At 35.1% G+C, this 19,580-nt stretch overlaps 1 protein-coding gene and 1 pseudogene across 1 annotated transcript in view; both read right to left on the bottom strand.

Annotated features, from left to right (window-relative positions):
* The window catches only part of ETNK1 (ethanolamine kinase 1), a 56,994-nt gene that overhangs the window by 36,643 nt on the left and 771 nt on the right, over nucleotides 1-19,580 (bottom strand). The gene's annotated exons all lie outside the window — the stretch shown is intronic.
* LOC141570130 (protein FRA10AC1 pseudogene) lies at nucleotides 591-1,857 on the bottom strand (annotated as a pseudogene).

Below are 19,580 nucleotides of genomic sequence, written 5' to 3' on the forward strand. Positions count from 1 at the left end.
ATACTAATTAAAATATCTTAACATAAACTTTTGAATTTTAACATGTCTATAATTTTAATTCTAGATTAAAAAAAAGGAATTCTACTGTTTATTATCTCGTCCTTAATTCCTATAACATTGTCTTTTTTGATTCAAAAGTGTTAATTATTCCACCTCTAGTATGTCCATAGTTTGTTACCTACTGTATATCAGTCTACCTTGTACTGCAATCATTGCAAATGTGTGTGTGTGTGTGTGTGTGTGTGTATATATGCGCGTGCGCGCACGCGCACACGCGCGAAAAGGCTGAAGACAGGGACACTGCCCTCTTCCTAGCTTGGTATATGACATAAAAAACGGTTTGTAATAATGTTCACAAGTTTAAATACACAAACATCATCTACCATAATTTACAATGTAAATCTCCAACTTATAAAATCTGAATTTTAAAAGTTACTTAACATAACATGCGTTAAATAAGTATTCAGGTTATGGTAATTTAAACTTGAATACTAAGCTAAAAAAAGAAGTGCAAGCTTAATTAGAGGTAGACAGGTAAGTAGAGATTTCTATATTTTCTAGAAGAGACTTTTGGGATTTTTTTTTTTTTTTTGATGTCTTCAGAGTAGCTGAATTTTTATTTCCAAAGACAAACCACTCAAGCTGCAACTTGTAGATAAAACTTTTTGAAGTTTCAAAGTGTACTTGCATATTAAGGAATATAGACTCCTTTCTTCCATGTCACAAAAATAAATCTTGAAAATACTCATCAAATTCTTCTTCCTGTGATTTTTCATCGGTCTCTGGTACTGGGCCTTTCCAAAGTTCAGATTCTGAAGTACTTTCTTCCTCATCAGAGTTTCTGTTTACAGAGTTTTCTGATTTCTTTGAGGATGAATGTCCTTTATCCTTTTTCTTAGAGGTCTCTTCTGCAGAAGATAATCTGGATTTTTTGTGGGATGACTCTTCACAGTCTTTTTTGATTTTATTCTTTGTTTTTTTTGACTTGACTTCTTTTCTCCTGTGATGGAAATTTAATTTAAAGGAACATTCTTGGCATAATCTTAATTTAACAAGTGCATTTCTCTTTCCACCATGCTCAATATAGCCAAAATTAACTTCCCAACTCTTTAAACCTTCTTTTTTATCACAATATTTATTTCCACAGGAAAACTGACCTTTTCCTGAAATTACTTCTTTTTCTACTCGCCACCTAAATCCAAACTTATTTTCTTTGTATCTACTGAGATCTGCTATGCAGTATTCCTTGAATAATTTATCATAGTATTTCTTTGCAAGTCTCTTCTCCCAATTCATGTCCATTTCATCCTCCTCATTCCATAGGAATCTATGATTTTCTCGTACAACATCCATGTCTGTCTTGTCATTTTCCCCTAATCTCCTGAAATCTTCTTTTTTGCCACCATAGTACAAAATATAGTCATTTACAAACTTTGTGTGCCTTTGATAAGCATCCATTGCTATGAGATGAAACCTTCTATTTCTTGCTTCTTCCCTATCCAGCAATTCTGCTGCAACTTGTTTATGAGCCACCTTTCCATGGTTTTCTTTCTGAAATGGCTTTTTGAGCAGTAAATCGTCTTCAACTGTCCTTTTTTTCCTTTTGCTAGATTCTCCGCAGTGTTCATCATCACTAAAATCAGAGTCATAACCTCCATGACCATGCATCTCCTCCCAGCTCTGTTAAGTTGGCCCGCTGCGTCGTCGCTTCCTCCTTTCTCTACGGCTGCAGCGACGACCCACGGCCTGAGAGAGCCGCTGCAGGGCCACTGGCGTCCGCTGCGGCAGCGAAGCTTCCCCCCGGCCGCCGCCACAGCTACCCGCTGCCCGCCTCTGGGATTTTTTAAGAGCATTAAGTCAATACTTCAAGGCCTTTTTTTTTAGATCTAAGCACAAATGGCACATTAAGAAGTAAACAGATACAAGTTCTCTAATTCTATTCAAAAATTCTATCTTTCATTTTTTTCTATACTAATTTGACAGGAAAACTAACTCTTCTATTTACCCAGTTATAATTCAGAGATTTTGGAGGCTCTAAAGTGAAATAAAAGGACAAGAGGTACAAGTGAAAATAAGAGTTAAGAATATTTTCTTCTAAGACAACTGGAAAGAAAAGGAAAAAAAGGACAGAGAATAATTTAAATGTATATACTATAACTAATACCTGAGAAAGAGGGCAAATGTTTCCATTTCAATTAGATTGTTGTAATGATACCTGAAAAGGCTTTAGATCTTCACATGAAATTTTGAAAGGAACTATTTACTAAAGTTAATATACATTTGACGAGTTTTTATAGAATGGATTTTTATTACATACAAGGATGGACTACTACCCTTATTCACATATGAAGTAATATAAAGAGACTTATTTTTTAGGTATGTTAGAGACATAAACTATCACTCTCCTAGATTTCAAAAAGATTGTATGCAGTAAGAAATTGACAAGAAGCATATGCACTGAAACTAAATGCCAATCATTTTATTAAAACCTGTGTTGAAAATCATGTTAAAAAACAAAAGATCATGTTTCTTATTACAATGCCATATCATTTCATGTTATTCTGTAACTTCTTCAGATATCATGTGGAGAGAAAATATTTCAATTACTGTAATAAAGATTGAGAAACAGTCCGAAATGCTTATAAATGACACTTTATACTCAAATACCAGGGCTTGAATCTGTTTTCTGTATTTTCATAGCAAATAGTAGATACTTAACACTTCCCCATATAGTTATCAAAATTGTGTTCTTTACCTAGTTTTTAACAAACGCATTCTCTCTTGCCTATAAAATGTGCATGCTGTATTGTGCATTTATGTGTATACATACAGAAACATACATGTAAGACATATGCACTTAAAGGGCCAGGGATAGGTAATAAGATTACTGAATACAGATTACTGAACACTATTATAGATATTTATAAGTATGACAGAATCTCAACTCCAATTATACTAACCCTAACACCCTATATTGTACAACAGGCACACACATGCAATGAAGTGATTGTCATAATAAATTCCTAGGGTAAAAATATAAATATGAGTAATATAACTTCATATTTATAAAAAGTTCATGTATAAATAAGCATAAAATGTCTGCAAAGATATTCAATAAAAACCTGAGGTAGTTTAAATCTTGTTCCTTGTTTCCAAGTAGTTTAAATTTTTTCTTTTGGCTTATGTATGTTTTCTCACTCTTTTTCTGCAAGGAAACTAGTTCACAAGTGAAACAATAAAATTAGTGAGATGAAAAGGAGCCCAACAACTAGGAACCAACTTGGCACACACAGCAAGGCCTTGAGGTTCTGTTGAACATAAACAATTTCACAGAACACCAACGTCAGATGAGGCCTCTCTGGGGCCATAAAGGATCAAGACAAAAACAAAATCACTGTAATCATGTCTGAACGTAGATAAAATTATGAAATTTTCCTAAACCACAAAAATGACCAAACATCCCTCTATTCTGGCTAATTTGAGTGACTGCTGTTCCTTTTCCAGTCACAGCTTTGGCAGGCTTCATTCCTCCAGGCCTCTAGGTAAGATTAAGATACCCACACAGGGGGCTGGCACAGCCAGTGGCTCAGGCGGTTGGAGCTCCGTGCTCCTAACTCCGAAGGCTGCTGGTTTGATTCCCACATAGGCCAGTGGGTTCAATTCCTCAAATCCCGCAAGGGATGGTGGGCTGCGCCCCCTGCAACTAGCAACGGCAACTGGACCGGGAGCTGAGCTGCGCCCTCCACAACTAAGACTGAAAGGACAACAACTTGACTTGGAAAAAAAATAATAAAATGAATTGATTTAAAAAAAAAAAAAAAAAAGATACCCACACAGTCATAGACTTGCCCCACTTCCTTCCTTACAGCACCCAACTGAGGAAAGTTTGTTTCCTTGAACACTTCCCCAAATCACCAAACTCAAATCCTATATAACTTCTTTCTCACAGCCAGTTCCTGAGATCACCACCATTCCCCATGGTAGAAATTCTCCCTATTACAGTGAGTAACAGTCCAAAGCTGTTCGGCTATAGATGTGTTCTTGATGGTTTCTCATGGAAAACACTGACTTTAAGGATGTATGGATAATGCTCTTTGCTCTTGGATAGTTCCCACCTCATATATAAACTTGCAAGTGATTCAATATGCTGGACCTTTCCAAATATACAATTAAAATACACTACACCATATACTAAGTACACAACACTACATGTATACTAGAAATGTAAAATTACCCATCAATGGATGGGGTACCAGACTAGTACAAATTTCATGAAGTTCCTTTTCACAGGGTTTATCCTGCATTGTTGGTCAAGTACTTAGGATAGAACTATTTCAGAGGATGAGGAGCTACGAAGCAAGACTGTTTGAGCTTGAATTCTAGCTGAGTTTTCTACAAGTTGAATAATCTTAGGCAAGTCACTAAACCTCTTTGTGCTTCATTTTCCTCATGTATAACATCAGCATATTAGAATCTACTTTATAGCATTGTTATGTGGATCAATGAGTTAATATACATAAAAGCACTTAGAGTACCTGGCACACACTAAGCTCTTAACAACAAGTATGTGGATAACTACATACAGAGGGTGCCAAAACAATGTATACATATTTATGTGTACATACAGAACCATACATGTAAGACATATGCACTTAAAGGGATAGGGATAGGTAATAAGATTACTGAATACAGATTACTGAACACTATTATAGATATGTGTAAGTATGACAGAATCTCAACTCCAACGATACTAACCCCAATATTTTCTATTGTACAACAGACACACATGCAATGAAGTGATAGTCATAATAAATTCCAAGGGTAAAAATATAAATATATGAATAATGTAACTATTCACGGTGATGGTAAAATTACGCTGATGGTAACCACTTGAACCCTCCCTCTTCATCCCCCACATAAAGTTTTCTTCCTAGGTAATTCTTTCTTCTGTTTCTCCATCCCTATTTCCAACAGTCAAATCTTGTCAATTTCTTATCTGCAGGATTTCAATAGCCTCACTGGTCTCTCTTAGGCCAGTTTAACCACCTTCCTGCCCTCTAAAAATATTCTCTTTCTTCACTGCCACCTGCATAAGATATCTAAACAACATTTAAGAATATGATGATTGGCAATCTTCAAATGGTCCCACACTGCTCAGAAAATAAAGTTCAAGATCCTTATGGTATGCAAGTTCCTTGATATCTCTTCAAGTTATCTAGTAATCTACTTAACAAACTCACCCTTCTATTCCTTCACTTAACTTCCAACTTCCTTTAAAATTCCAATACAGGAGTTATCTCTTCTAGAAGATAGTCCCTAAACTCAAGTAAGGCATAAATACTTCTCAGTGTTTGCTAGTACCCTACACATAGCATTTACTAAAATGCACTGTAATTGCTTAATTATATTTGTCACTCCATATTATACTGTGAATTCTTCTGAGGCTTGGAACATATCGAAAGAAGGAAAAAAAAGTAAAGGCGATAAAATAGGAATGCAAAACAGATGAATTGAACAGAAGGTAATAGTTAAGATGGTAGAAAGAAAATCTGAACTACCTAAATAGTTACATTAAATGTAAAAGAACTAAATAATCCAATTAAAGGCTAATTATGGAAAAAAACAACTATAAATGCGGCTTTCACAAGAGACATGCAAAAGAAAGCTGATGTAGTTACATCATATCAAACAAAATAGAGCTTAAGGATATAGTCCTGAGGATAAATAGGGACATTGTATAATGATAAAAGGATTGATCCAACAAGAGATAACTGTTTTAAATGTGTATGCATCCAATAACACAACTTCAAAATATACATGGCAAAAACTGACATACTAAATACATTCCACAGTAATTGTTCAAAACTTGAGCACATCTTTAAATAGCTGATTTTTTTAAAACAGGAAAAAATCACTACGTGTACAAAAGATCTGAACACAATTTAAAATCCTACATAAATGACATACAACACTGTACCCAAGAACCGAATATGCATCCTTTTCAAGTCTACATGAAATATTACCAAAATTAACTATAGGCTTGTTTATAAAGCAAGCGTCAATAAATACCAAATGATTAAAATCATTCAGATATTTTCTCAAACTACAATGGATGTGAGCTAGACATCAGAAACACACCACACACACACATCAAATAAAAATGGTTAAGATAGTAAATTTTGTATTTGCTTTTTGCCAAAATAAAGAAAAAAAAATTCTCCCACTTATTTGAAATGAAGCAATGAACATGAAAATCCACAGGATAAAGAAAATAACTACAATGGTAATTAGAAAACATTCTGAACTGAATGATAAAAAAGACATATCAAAATCTGTGGGTGCTTATAGGAACATGTAAGTACAAATATTAAAAATTTAAAAAGCAGGTAAGACATCCCAGATGGTGGAGTAGATAAATACTGTGCCTCCCTACTTCTGTGAATACATTATAATCACAACTAAATTATACAACCATCAACCTGGAAAACCATCTGAAGTCTAGCTGAACAGTTTTATAACTAAGGATATAAAGAAGTCATGTTGAGATAAGTAGGAGAGGCAGAGATGCAGAAGGGCAAGCCCCAAACCTCCATGTGATAGATGACAATCAGGAGGGATATCCTGGCAGCAAAGGTCCCCCTAGAGAAACGAGGGACCTCAGCCTCGCAATGGATTCTCCTGCCCAGAGTACTGGTGCCAGGAAGAGGAGACCCAACAACATCTGCCTATAGAAAACAGTGGGAATTCCATCCAACCAAGTGGGATGGAAGGCTGGGGGAAACCCAGACATCATCTTAAAGGACACACGCACAGCCTCACTTGCACACAGATACTCACCCTGGGATCTGGTGGAGGTACAGTGACTCAAAGGGGTCAGAGACATACCGGGAGAGACCGAGTTGTGTGGTTTCGGGGAAAGGACTGGAGGGACTATCCATTTTCCCTGTATAGGGGGTCATCCTGCCACGCAGCCAACAGACAGGCGCTATCTTTCCTGTGTTGAGCCCTTCCCCCCAACATGGCCAAATCTGAATCTGAAGTGGTCTGGTGGGTTCCACTGCTCCACCGCGCTAACTCCTGGGGGCCCAAACCTATGCAACTCCCCCAGCTCGGAAGTATTTTCTCAGGGAGCAGCCAGCCCCGTCCACATTGCACTTTCTTGGAAAACTACTGGGTCCGCGTGACTCCATGTGCTGAGACTTTTGCCGAGTAGTTCCAGGCCCAGGACTGGCACCAAGCCACAATCTACATTAACGTGGTAAACACAACTCTTCCACTCTAGTGATTTCCTGAGACCCTGCCTCACCCAACTTGTATACTGCATGAGGCTTTATCGGGGATGTGTGACGTGGAGCATTTCCGTTGTGATCAAAAAATATGGTGAATGCTGCTGCTGAGTGCCATCCAATGGAAAGGCAGGGATCTTCAATACAGCAAGTGGCACGTCGAACCTTAGTAACTGTGTGTGACAAGTTTCAACTTGTTTGGTGCAGTCGGGTGTGAGCTACAGTTGAGAGAAAGTGTGTGTTGAAGTGTGCCGTAAATCATGGATCACAAACAACACATTAACATGAAATTTTGTTTCAAACTGCAAAAAAGAGCTAAAGAAACACACGAAATGGTAAAATTTGTTTATGGTGATGCTGCAGTGACCATGAAGATGGTTTACAAGTGGTACTAGCAATTTTGTAATGATTGTGAATTGATTGAAGATAAGGAGAGATCTGGATGTCCTTCAACATCAAAAACAGCCTGAGAAATGAGCAATTCATCCCCCATCATGACAACATTGTGTCCCACATCGCTTCTGTACAGCAATTTCTGTCAAATAAAAACATTACTGTGTGCCCTCATCCACCTTATTCACCAGATCTGGCACTGTGCGACTTCTGGCTCTTCCCCAAAGTCAAAATGACCATGAAAGATAAGCGTTTTGAATCGATTCAGGACATCAAGGCAGCCAGGACAACACAACTAAAGACACTCACAAAAGAGGACTTTCAGAACTGATTCAGAAAGTGGCAAGAAAGATGGCATAAGTGTGTTTGAAGAGAAGGGGAGTATTCTGAGGGGAATTAATGGCAATGTGTCTCTCACTGTAATAATTTTCTTATTTATTTAAAGATTTACCGCATTGTTTCATCACACCTCATATAACAATCAAATGAATATCTGCATACCAACAAACCATTTTTAAATGATACCCTTTACATTAATATCAAAAAGCATCCAATTCCTAGAGGGAAAAAAAATCAAATGAAACAAAAAATCTCTATATTAAAAACTTCAAGTTTGAGAGAAATTAAGGATTTAAATAAATGGGACATACCATGTTTATAGATTGCAAGACTGAATATTGTTAATTTAGTTCTTGAAGATCTATAAATTCCACAAAATATCAATCAAAATCCCATCTGTTTATCTGGTATAAATTAAAAAGCTGAGTCTTTAATTTACATGGCAATTTAAAAAGTCAAGAATAGTCAAGACAATCTTAAAGAAGAACAAAGCTAAAGTTCTATACCAAGGACTATAGAAACTATACCAGGTAATAAGACCTATAGCAAATTTGACAGTAATCAAGACAATGTGGTAATGGTGCAACAGACAAAGCAGACCAAAGGAACAAAACAGAATTTGCAATCAAATCCACATACAATGAAACCTGATTTATCACTAAGGTGACACTATAATGGAGAAAGATGGTCTTTTCAATAAATGAATAACTGATAGCCATATGTAAAAAAATGAATCATGATCCCCTCCACCTCACACCATAAATGACTCCAGATCAAAATGTAAAGTATCAAAACAATAAAACTTCAAGAAAACACTGAGGATTATCTTCATGACTTCAGCATAGATCTCAAGACACTAAACGTGCTGCCCATAATGAAAATTATTGAAAAATTGGTCACCCGAGCTCTGATGGAGGTAAGCAGTAATATTTTGAAAGAAATCTTTTTTTGTTGAACAGCAGTTCTCAACAGTGGGCTTAAAATATTCAGTAGATCATGTTATAAACATATGTGCTGTGTCATCCAGGTTTTGTGTTTCCATTTATAGAACACAGGCAGAGTAGATTTGGCATAATTCTTAAGGGTCCAAGGATTTTCAAAATGGTAGACGAGCACTGGCTTCAACTTAATGTCATCAGCTGCATTAGCATCTAACAAGAGAGTGAACCTATCCTTTGAAGCTCTGAAGCCAGGTATTGACATCTCCTCTCTAGCTATGAAAATACTAGATGGCATCCTCTTCCAATAGAACATTGTCTCATCTACATTGAAAATCTGTTTAGTGTAGCCACTTTCATTAATTATCTTAGCTGGATCTTCTGGATAATTTGCTGCAGCTTCTGTATCAGCACCTACTGCTACAACTTACACTTTTATGTTATAGCTTCTTACCTTAAACCTCATGCACCAACCTCTCCTAACTTCAAACTTTTCTTCTGTAGCTTCCTCACGTCTCTCAGCCTTCACAGAACTGAAGACAGGGCCTTGCTCTGGATTAAGCTTTGGCTTTAAGGGAATGTTTGATCTATCTAGGCCACCAAAATTTTCTCTATTATCAGCAATAAGGCTGTTTTGCTTTCTTAACATTTGTGTGTTCACTGAAGTAGTACTTTTAATTTTCTTCAAGAACTTTTCCTTTGCATTCACAGCTTGGCTAACTGGCGCAAGAGGCCTAGCTTTTGGCCCATCTCAGCTTTCAACATACTTTCCTCACTAAGCTTAATCATTTCTAGCTTTCGATTTAAAGTGAGAGATGTGTGACTCTTTCACTTGAACACTTAGATGTCATTGTATTAATTGGTCTAATTTCAATATTGCTGTCTCAGGGAATAGGGAGGCCCAAGGAGAGGGAGAGAGATGGGAATGGCGTGTCAGTGAAACAGTCAGAACATACACAACATTATTAAATTCACCGTCTTTATATGGGCATGGTTTGTGATTCCCCAAAACAATTACAATAGTAACATCAAAGATCACTGATAACAGATTGCCAAAACAAATATATAAAAAAGTGTGAAATACTGTGAGAATTATTAAAAGTGATAGAGTCATGAAGTAAGCAAAGGCTGTTGGAAAATAGTGCCAATAGATTTGCTCAATGCAGGGTTGCCACAAACCTTCAATTTGTAAAAAATGCAGTTATCTGGGAAGTTCAATAAAGCAAAGAATAATAAAACAAAGTATGACTACAGAAAATTAAATAAAATCTCTTAAGTCTATTATATGCATTCTCAACAGAGATGGTATCATCACCAAAGGGTCAAAAATTGGTTCTTGAGGGAGAAAAAAAAAACTTAGATATTACAAGGTTTGTGGCTATCCAAAGCTCAACCCTACTTAACAAAATCCTATTCTTTAGTATTCCATTTCTCCTGTTATGTAGAAATTAACATAATTTAATTTTAATTAATCTACTTTTAGCTTTCTTTTCAGAGAGTAATTATAAAAAGAAACTGGCTTACATACAACATAGAGATATTCAATAAACGTTTGCTTATGTAGACAGATTATAAGGTAACTTGAAAATGATCAAGTTGTTGGACAAGAAAACTATGGCCTAAATAAGTTTCAATATTTATTCAAAGTTACAGTGACAGGACAGGTTAAAAACCTGTTTCAGGGAGATCAAGACCACCCTCAACTTTATGGGTTCCCTAGCATGACCCTAGACTAATTGCTAACACATTATTTGGGGAAAGAATAAGAGGCATAGGATGATAAAACCCCTGATGCCTCACTGTTTGTCCAATCACTCATAATATGAAACAGCAGGCATGTTGCCATCTGTCACAGAAGTAAAAGTAAATGACTAGAAATGAGAGCTCTAACCATAGACAAGTTGAGTCACTCCACCACAATAAAGTTCAAAATAATGTGAAATTGTCTAAATGCACAATTCCCTGACTGTTGTTAGCCAAACTGCCCCCCCCCCCGAAAAAAAAAAAAGTAAGAACAGTTTCAGGGTGGAAACTGTTGCACTGACCCGGATTTCAGCCGGTCTAATCCAACATCAGGCTGCTAACCTCAGAACCATCTTAAAAGAGAGAATCATGCTGCGCAGCAGATAACTGCATAAGCACCTCTGTTTACCAAGATGATTCAGGTGGCAAGGGGACAAAAATCAGGCAACTACTAAAACCAGGGGATATAGTATAAAGTCGTCGTCTCACTTTTGGATCAATATAGCCAGCTCCCTAAAGAACCTTTATTAACATGGCTCGTAAAATGGTTAAGTTAGGAGCAGTCTATGGTTTGGAAAACCACAGCATGATATGGCCTAATGAAAGACCCACAGCTCACTGCTAAGCAGGCCTGAATGGCTGTGACAAACCCAAACATAGAGCAACCTAATCCCAACAAGACTACTAGCTTACACAATAGATAAAAAAGAGCTAGAAAGTTTGTTTACCCTGAAAAGGAGAAATGTCCTGTCCCTCCACATGCAAAGTGGAATGAATACCCCAGATAAAGTTGGCTGCTATGCAGCAGATGCAGGCCATACCAGACTGGCTTTATATGTAAGGACCAGGATATCCAACCAGTTAATACGCCTGCCCCCAGGTCCTGGTAAATACTGTGATAAGGTCCTTCTAAATGGGTCCCCGTGTAACTTTAATGTTAGCATCACACAAAAAACTGTTCAGAATGCTGTATTCAATTTGCTATCTCAAGCTTCCTTTTATGGGTCTTTGGGATGATACTAAGAAAATTAGAATTGTTCAAAAAAAAAAGCAGAAAGGATAAGGGAGATGGCAAATCTATCTGTCCCAACAGAGTGGAAGCTTTTAGTGGTTACTGAAAAACTGGATGAATAAAGCAGACATTGATGGGGTTGAGGCAAAAGTTTTTAATAGAGCATTATCAGAGATTGGGTGGACTGATGGGAGCTACTACTGGTCTCCCAGCATTCAAGGGCCCCAAACAAATCCCAAACAGGGAAGCAGATATGTATTTATTTATGGTCCAGCGTAGGGGTGTCCAAACTTTTTCAACGGTTTTCACCAAGGGCCACATGCGGTAAAATACACCAACAGCCAGGCCACTCACTCAAGGTGAAGTACGTATTGCCTCACCTGGTTTATTTAAGTAAACTAAATGTATTTTTGGAATTTGCTGCGGGCCAATTAACAATGGATCTCGAGCAGCAGTTGGCCCACGGGCTGCAGTTTAGACACCCGTGGTCTAGAACAACCAATTAACTACCAAATTCAAATGAATGAGCTTCCTCAGGCCAATAAAACAGTAAAGACAAGTTTCGATTATTAAGATAATGCCTAATAAACAAGCCTAAAAGATGGAAATTAATACACATCAATTAACTGTTTTGTGGAATAAACTATTGGATTCCACCATCTTCCAAAATAACAAAATTAACAAAATATCATATCATATTCATATCATATCATATCCATGGCAAAATATTTTAAATTTGGTATCAGGCATTGGACAAGGTATAAAAGAAAGATACTCTCTAACACTGTTTTGAGAAGTATAGATACAACTTTTGTAAGAATTTGGCAATATCAAGGTGTGAAACAGCATGATAGTTTTATATGCAGACTTGGCTTGGCTATGGTATCCACTTATTCAATCAAACACTAATCTAGATGCAACTGTGATGGTATCTTGTAGATGTAGTTAACACCTACAATCAGTTGACTTTAAGTAAAGATTCTTCTCCAAAATCATAAAGAGCCTAATCCAATCAGTTGAAGGACATCTAAAAGCGAAACAGGTTTTCCTGAAGAAATTCTGCCTCAAGACTACAGACAGCATCAACTCCAGCCTTAGAGTTTGTAGCTCACCAGCCTGCCCTATAAATTTCATACTTACCAGCCTCCACAGTTGTGTAAGACAATTCCTTGAAGTAAATTATATATATGAGATTGTTTCTCTGGACAACTCTGACACATGCAATTTTTAACCTTTTAATTCCATTAATAAGAATTTACTTAGAAGTCTTCCGAAATATATGTATAAAAGCAGTTTATTGCAATACTGTTTTTAATATCCAAAAAATAGAAAACAATTCAATGTTGCTTTAAAAATATAGGGCAGATTACATATTCTGACAAGGGAGGATGTCTAAAATATGTTATTTTAAAAAGCAAGATACAGAATAACTTAGTTACGTATACAACATGAATATAATTACATTTACTGATATTTATAAACACAGGTTGATATGCACACTGGTAATTCCATAATCTGCTCATTTTTTATAATTTCAAAAGAAACTGTTCACAAAATTACCTGTTGGGAGAATGACTTGGAGTAGAGGAAGTTTGACTTTTCACATCTCATATACAGTCTTATATATGTTTTAAATATTTTATTAAGGGAATGTATTACCTATACTAATTTGAAACAAAATCAACAGGTTTAGATAGAATATGAGCCTTTTTAATTTTCTTCTTTGTACTCTTCAGAACTTAAAATCCTTATTTAAAAAATTAGGTCACATATTTAACATGACCAAATACTGTTTGTAGCTATCAGAAATTACAGTCGATACCATACAAACATGGGGTTATGAAAGGTTATATTTAAAAAAGAATACAAAACTGTACATATCGTATGATTACAACTATGTAAAATAAAAACGGAAGAAGTATAATAGAAGATAATAAAACACCGGTAATTTTTAAATAAAATATGGGTAGGACATTTGTTTTCTATTCAAAGTTTAACATTGTAATACATCTTTTTAGTAAAACCAAATTATTTCATGTTCATGTAGTAAAGGAAATTCATGTACTTAATCAGTATATTATTTTCTCAGAGTACTAACTTGCAAAACATGAGTAATTCAAATTATTGTTAATTTTTTTTTTAAATGTTATTGTGATACCACTAGAAAGACTGAGAGGTTAGGACAAGGGAAGGAAAAAGATATTCTGGGTTGCTGGTAACATTTTCTCTTTCCCTGTATTTGGGTTACACAGCTATTTTTTCTACAACAATTTATGTTTCATACATTTTTCTGTATGTTTGTTGTATCTCACAATTTTTTAAAGAGTGACAGAAAAGTATCTATTTATAGCCCATCTGTTATATCAAAGAGTAAAATAACTCCTTATAAGACAAAATCATTAGAAATACCTCTGATTCCTTACACATCTTCTATTACCTCATCTCTGTCACTAACAAAAAACAAAACAAAAATCCGTAAGATTCCCTCTTCCCTCACCTACAAGCAATTAACAAGTCCTGCACATTTATTTTCTGAAATGTCAAATCTGTCCCTTATTCCCTTCTCCAAGGCTACTGTCGTAATTTGGGTCCCAGCACCTCTTGTCTGGACTAACAACACTCTCTCCTAGATTAATTCTTTCTCAAACATTTTTAATACAATACAAAGCAAGAAATATAGTATTTATCATCTAATTTCAGTACATACTAGACAGATACTTTTATATACAACTAAAACAAGCTTCACAAAACAATACTCACCTTAATACTTGCAAGGCTCTATGATCTATCCTATCACATGCCATTTTAACTAATCTATTTAAATTGTAGTGGTTTCAACCCACTATATTGATTTATCATCCTATTAGTGTGTGGTAACCACCAGTTTCAAAACAAATATCCTAAGTGACCACTTACTCCTCAAATCAAAACATTTCCTTCAACCAACAATGCCACTGCCTACATCGTAGCCTGCCACTTCTCTAAAACATACATGATATATACCTCACCTACTTAAAAACATTCAATGGTTTCCTATTATGTCCTAGATAATAAAATACAACCTCCTAATTGAGGTACGAAACCTTCATATCTCACCACTCCCTTTCTCAAAAATCAGTCCCTTCGTTTTTGGTCACACTCCATTCTGCCCAAAATACTCAGTCTTGCTTTGTGAAAGTAGTTTTCTTTGCCCAGAAATGTTTCTCCATTCCATCTGATCATAACTTTCCTTCAAAGCTCAGCCTAGGTACCCTCCTCTATGAAGTCTTCCCTCCTACATTCTCCTATGCCTACCTTCTGGTACAGTTAGTTGTACAAAGAAATGCTGCTGGAAATAGCGTATCTAGGACAAAAAATATACATCAGAATTATTAAATTTTAGGGGCTTACAATTCTTTCAGATCAAGTTTTCCACTTATAAATACGGGGAGGGGTTTGGGAAGGAAGAGAGATGACAGACTGGAGGCATGTAACACTAAAATGTGCTATGCATCATTTTATATATTTCATTTAATTCTCAGGATATTCTACTATTAGTAGTAAGGTAATAAAATCCGTATCCGTGGTAAAATTACTATTAGTAGTATAATAGTAAAGTAGTAGTACAGTAGCAAAATCTACTATTTTCTACTTTTCTACTATTTTCCAAGGCAGACAGCAATCCCATTTTATAGAGATTTAAAAACATGCCAAAGGTTACAAATGGCTGGCGTCAGGATTCAAAAATCATCCTTTCCACCACATATGCTAAGGCCCCAAGGAGAGGTAAAGTGATTTGCTTAGTCCAAGTCACACAGCTGTTAATACCTGAAAATGAACTAGAAGGTTAGGCTCCTGTCTTTTTAGTCATGTCTTACTAAAACACAAGGTAACCTATCAAACATTGTATATCTTTGATAGGAGCCTATCAAACATTATACATCTCTTAGCCATAGTCAATATAGTCTTAGGTCCTACCACCCACTTAAATGCATTATTATAAAACACTGAAAAAAAAGAGAAGATACAGGAAATAGAAAACTGGACCTAACCACTGATATTAAAAGTTATGCCGAATAAAAACTATGACCCCTTATATGTATCTATAGGACTCAAGGTTCCTATGAATATTGTACCCTTCTGGCACCCTTAATATATTAAATTTATCTAAGACTCTTCTGAAACTTATATCACATAAAGTAAGGAACAAACTCATCTTTTTAAAAATGGGAAGGAAAATTAATTATTAAATTAGAACACTAAAAGAAATGCAATTTAATAGAGCAACTGTACATATTTGGCTTTTGATTCATTTAAAATAAAAAATATTCACTATTAAATATCACTAGTAAAATAAAAGGTGTTACAGATTTTTAATAGAATATTTCAGTAACTACTTCAAGGGGATATAAAAACTGCTACATAGCTACACAACCTAACACAAGTATTGGTTTCCAAGATAGTGTATGTATACTTAAAAAAATAATATTAAGGTTTCAAAACTATGCATTCAAAAACATACAAAAACTTGTGGAACAGCAGAACAGTATGCTTTTTAAATGTTCTTGTGTAATCTTTACCTGTGAATAAAATTTGAACGCTCGTTCCAAAAACACTACACTATAATTATTTTCTTATTTGTATTGCACATTAATTGGAAATTTCAAAGAAGAGATGTGTTGTTCGTTTTTTGATTCAGGTATCCAATATATAGTAGATGCTCAGTAGCAATAATAATTATGAGAGATAGGGTTTATTTCATTCTCACATAAACCTTTTGAGGTAGAAGTATTTGGATCCATTTTATAGCTTAGAAACATTAAGTAACTTTACCAGGATAACAAATCTAGTCACAAGTACATAGCCGGGACTCAAAACCAGCACTATGTTCAAACCCCATGCTCTTAACCACTATAGTATACTGTTTATTGAAAAACTAAGTTACTATAAGGTAACATATACAAATGATCTCATTGAGATCCTGTAACAAGAATAAATGTTTTAAAACGACAAATCATAATTAAGGTCTTTCTATCCTACCTTTTCCAACATCTACTACAGGCCCCACATTAAAAAAAAAAAAAATTCACATAATAACAAGTTAATGAAAAAAGCATTGTCCAGCATTGCAGAGAGAAAGATCCAGAGACAACATACTGGAACATTCCAAACACTGATTCATCAACTTTTTTAGAAGGAAAAACAATTTTAAGAGTCTCCTGAGAATTATTCTTTGGGCCTAAGAGATCTCACCTGATTCTTTATTCCTTTATACAAGCACTAGCCAAATAGAGACAAATTAAAATTCCACATCTTCAAATGAGATAGGGAATTGTTATGTAACAAAAGGAGTAACTATCTTAAAGGAAAGCTGAAGTGAATCCCTTTTCTAAAATAACGTCAAATGTGTAAAAAGTAATATAAACTTATGTTCAGGGGAACTTAAAATCTTTTTATGAGCCAAAGCTTTTATTTTTAAGAAATTAATTTATCACAAACATGGCTTCCCTGATTTAAGTTTAAACTTTTCTTGATCAAGATCCATTCATAAGATGGGTTCTCATTCCAGATCTGCCATTTACAAAGTGGAAGTTCAGTTTCAGTAACTATAAAATACATGTTAAAAGTCTATATCTACCTCACAACACTGTTGTTGGGCTTCATAAACAGTAAAATATTATTAAATACAAAGCAATCAAAATGGTATTGTTTATACCTACTCCGCCTATTCTAAGATACTATACACCAAAAAGCTCACCACCCCTTTTATACTTATTCTTTTAATCTTGTACAGATAGAAAAACGAAGTAATTAAATTTATTAAAACCTTATCTAAAATGAGGTTCTCTATTCCACGTGTCTAAGTCTTCAGGTAGACTGGGCCTTCTACCATTTTGACTGCATTAAAGTCTTTTGTGCTTGCTTTTGGAAATTGTTATGCTCTGAATAGTTCAGCTGGCAGGAGTAATTGCCAGGTAAGAAACATAATAAGCTTCTAAGGTATGTTTAAGGCATATTTTAAATCACATAAAAATTTTAGAAAAAATGTTTTTGAAAAGAAACGGGTTATATGTGTTACTGATCCAACTGTTTTAATCTGTTGATTATATGATACATACTTCCACTCCTGAAATGTGTGATTTTTATCTTTACACTTCAAAAACTAAAACCAAATATAAAAAAAAAAAATCCCATTGAGATTAAGTAAATCCTGAAGCATCATAAAAGCCGAGTTTGTAGGGACCTAGAATGTGGGAGTCAAATCTAAGTTGAGAGATGAATAACCACCTATTCAGCTTAGTAGTTGTCCCAGCTTCTGAATCAAAAGCTTTGCTAACACATGGAGGGATTGTATTTCTAACTAATAATCATCCTTTAGGCAAAATTAAGTGCTAGAATTTACCTTCACTTACAAATAAGTATATTAGAAGTTTGGCTTATGAGTTGAAAGGTCTAAAAGTCAGAAGATGCTACATAGACAGAAGATTCAATCTCAAGTACTTGCCAACAATCAAAAACAGTTTGATGTTTACCACAGTTTTGTCCCCCCCCCCCTTTTTTTAACCTATATCCTGGCTTTACTTCCCTTTCATAGGAAAGGAAACAAAAAAAAGGGAAAGTACCTACCTAAACGATTGTTTGGGAGCTTAAATGATAAAAAATATAGATCACCTAATCCAAACCTAGCACATAGTACCTCATGGTAGCTATTCCTGTTCTACAGACAAATACATCAACAGAAACTCCAATGGTCAAAGCTTCAAACTTTAAAATCTTTGCTTAAAAAGTAACTGCTTTGCAAGCACCAGTTAGTAGCATGCCTTTAATTAGTATGTTTAATTAATAACCGACTGACAGAATACAAATCATTTTGATAAACATAAAAATCTTCTATAGCAAACTAGTTAATGAATAAAGAACAAAAGCCTGGTGTTTCGATTAATTTAATTTTCCTTCATTAGATATATATTTTTTAATTACAAATGAAAATCATTTTGTATTCACTATGTACTATGTAGTTAGCTAATAAACACTCCCCTAAAATTTCAAGAATTTTGTCTAACATTTTTTTCAAAACGTATGCTCAAAACTCTTCTAGGAATTAAGAACTGAAACTAACACGAAAGAAAGCTTGAGTGTCAGGAACTGTTCTGGGCCCTAGGACACTGTTCATATTTTATTCATCTTTGTATATAGGTGGCTACTTTAGCAAAGAATCTGAGATACTGTTCATAACACTGCAGAATAATTTAGTCAACAAAACAAGGCAGATTAATTGGCTACTTCAAGTGATAGTCTTACATTATTGCTTAGATTTGAAACAAACCACAAATATCCTACCCTTTAAAATGATTTTGTTTTGTGTGCAACGGAAAAGAAGGTTCATTTTCATATAGTTCCTGAAACTCCAAAACTTAAAAATGAGTATTCAAAATAAATTTCAAGTATACTAAATCATAACTTATTAGAAGTTATTACAAAGCGCCTAGATTCTTAAGAATTTGTTCTCCTAATTTTTGTCTATGAATACAGTGGGCAAGAGAAAGAAATATTCACAAGCCACTGATCATTCTAACATAAGATAGTTACTTTCACTACTACGACTGAAAAAATTCATTAATATGGATCCCAATAAAACAATGTGTGTAGTGCTCCCTAAGAACACAATCTAGTAATGCACGGACATGGTTATTTTGAATCGAATACTTTCGCCAATTCGAGGACTTGAAAAGGTAAAACGCAGGGTCAGGCATAAATGGGAGTAAACCGTTGGGGGAGGGGAGAGAAGGGAAAGGAAAAGATCAGAGAGGATTAATTACTGCATCATTTGCGAAAAGAGTGGAAAAGGTTGCTCGGGCCGATTGGCGAGGACCCCTTGCAAGGGGGGAG

This window comes from Rhinolophus sinicus, linkage group LG02, assembly GCF_036562045.2.
Source record: "Rhinolophus sinicus isolate RSC01 linkage group LG02, ASM3656204v1, whole genome shotgun sequence".
NCBI lineage: Eukaryota > Metazoa > Chordata > Mammalia > Chiroptera > Rhinolophidae > Rhinolophus > Rhinolophus sinicus.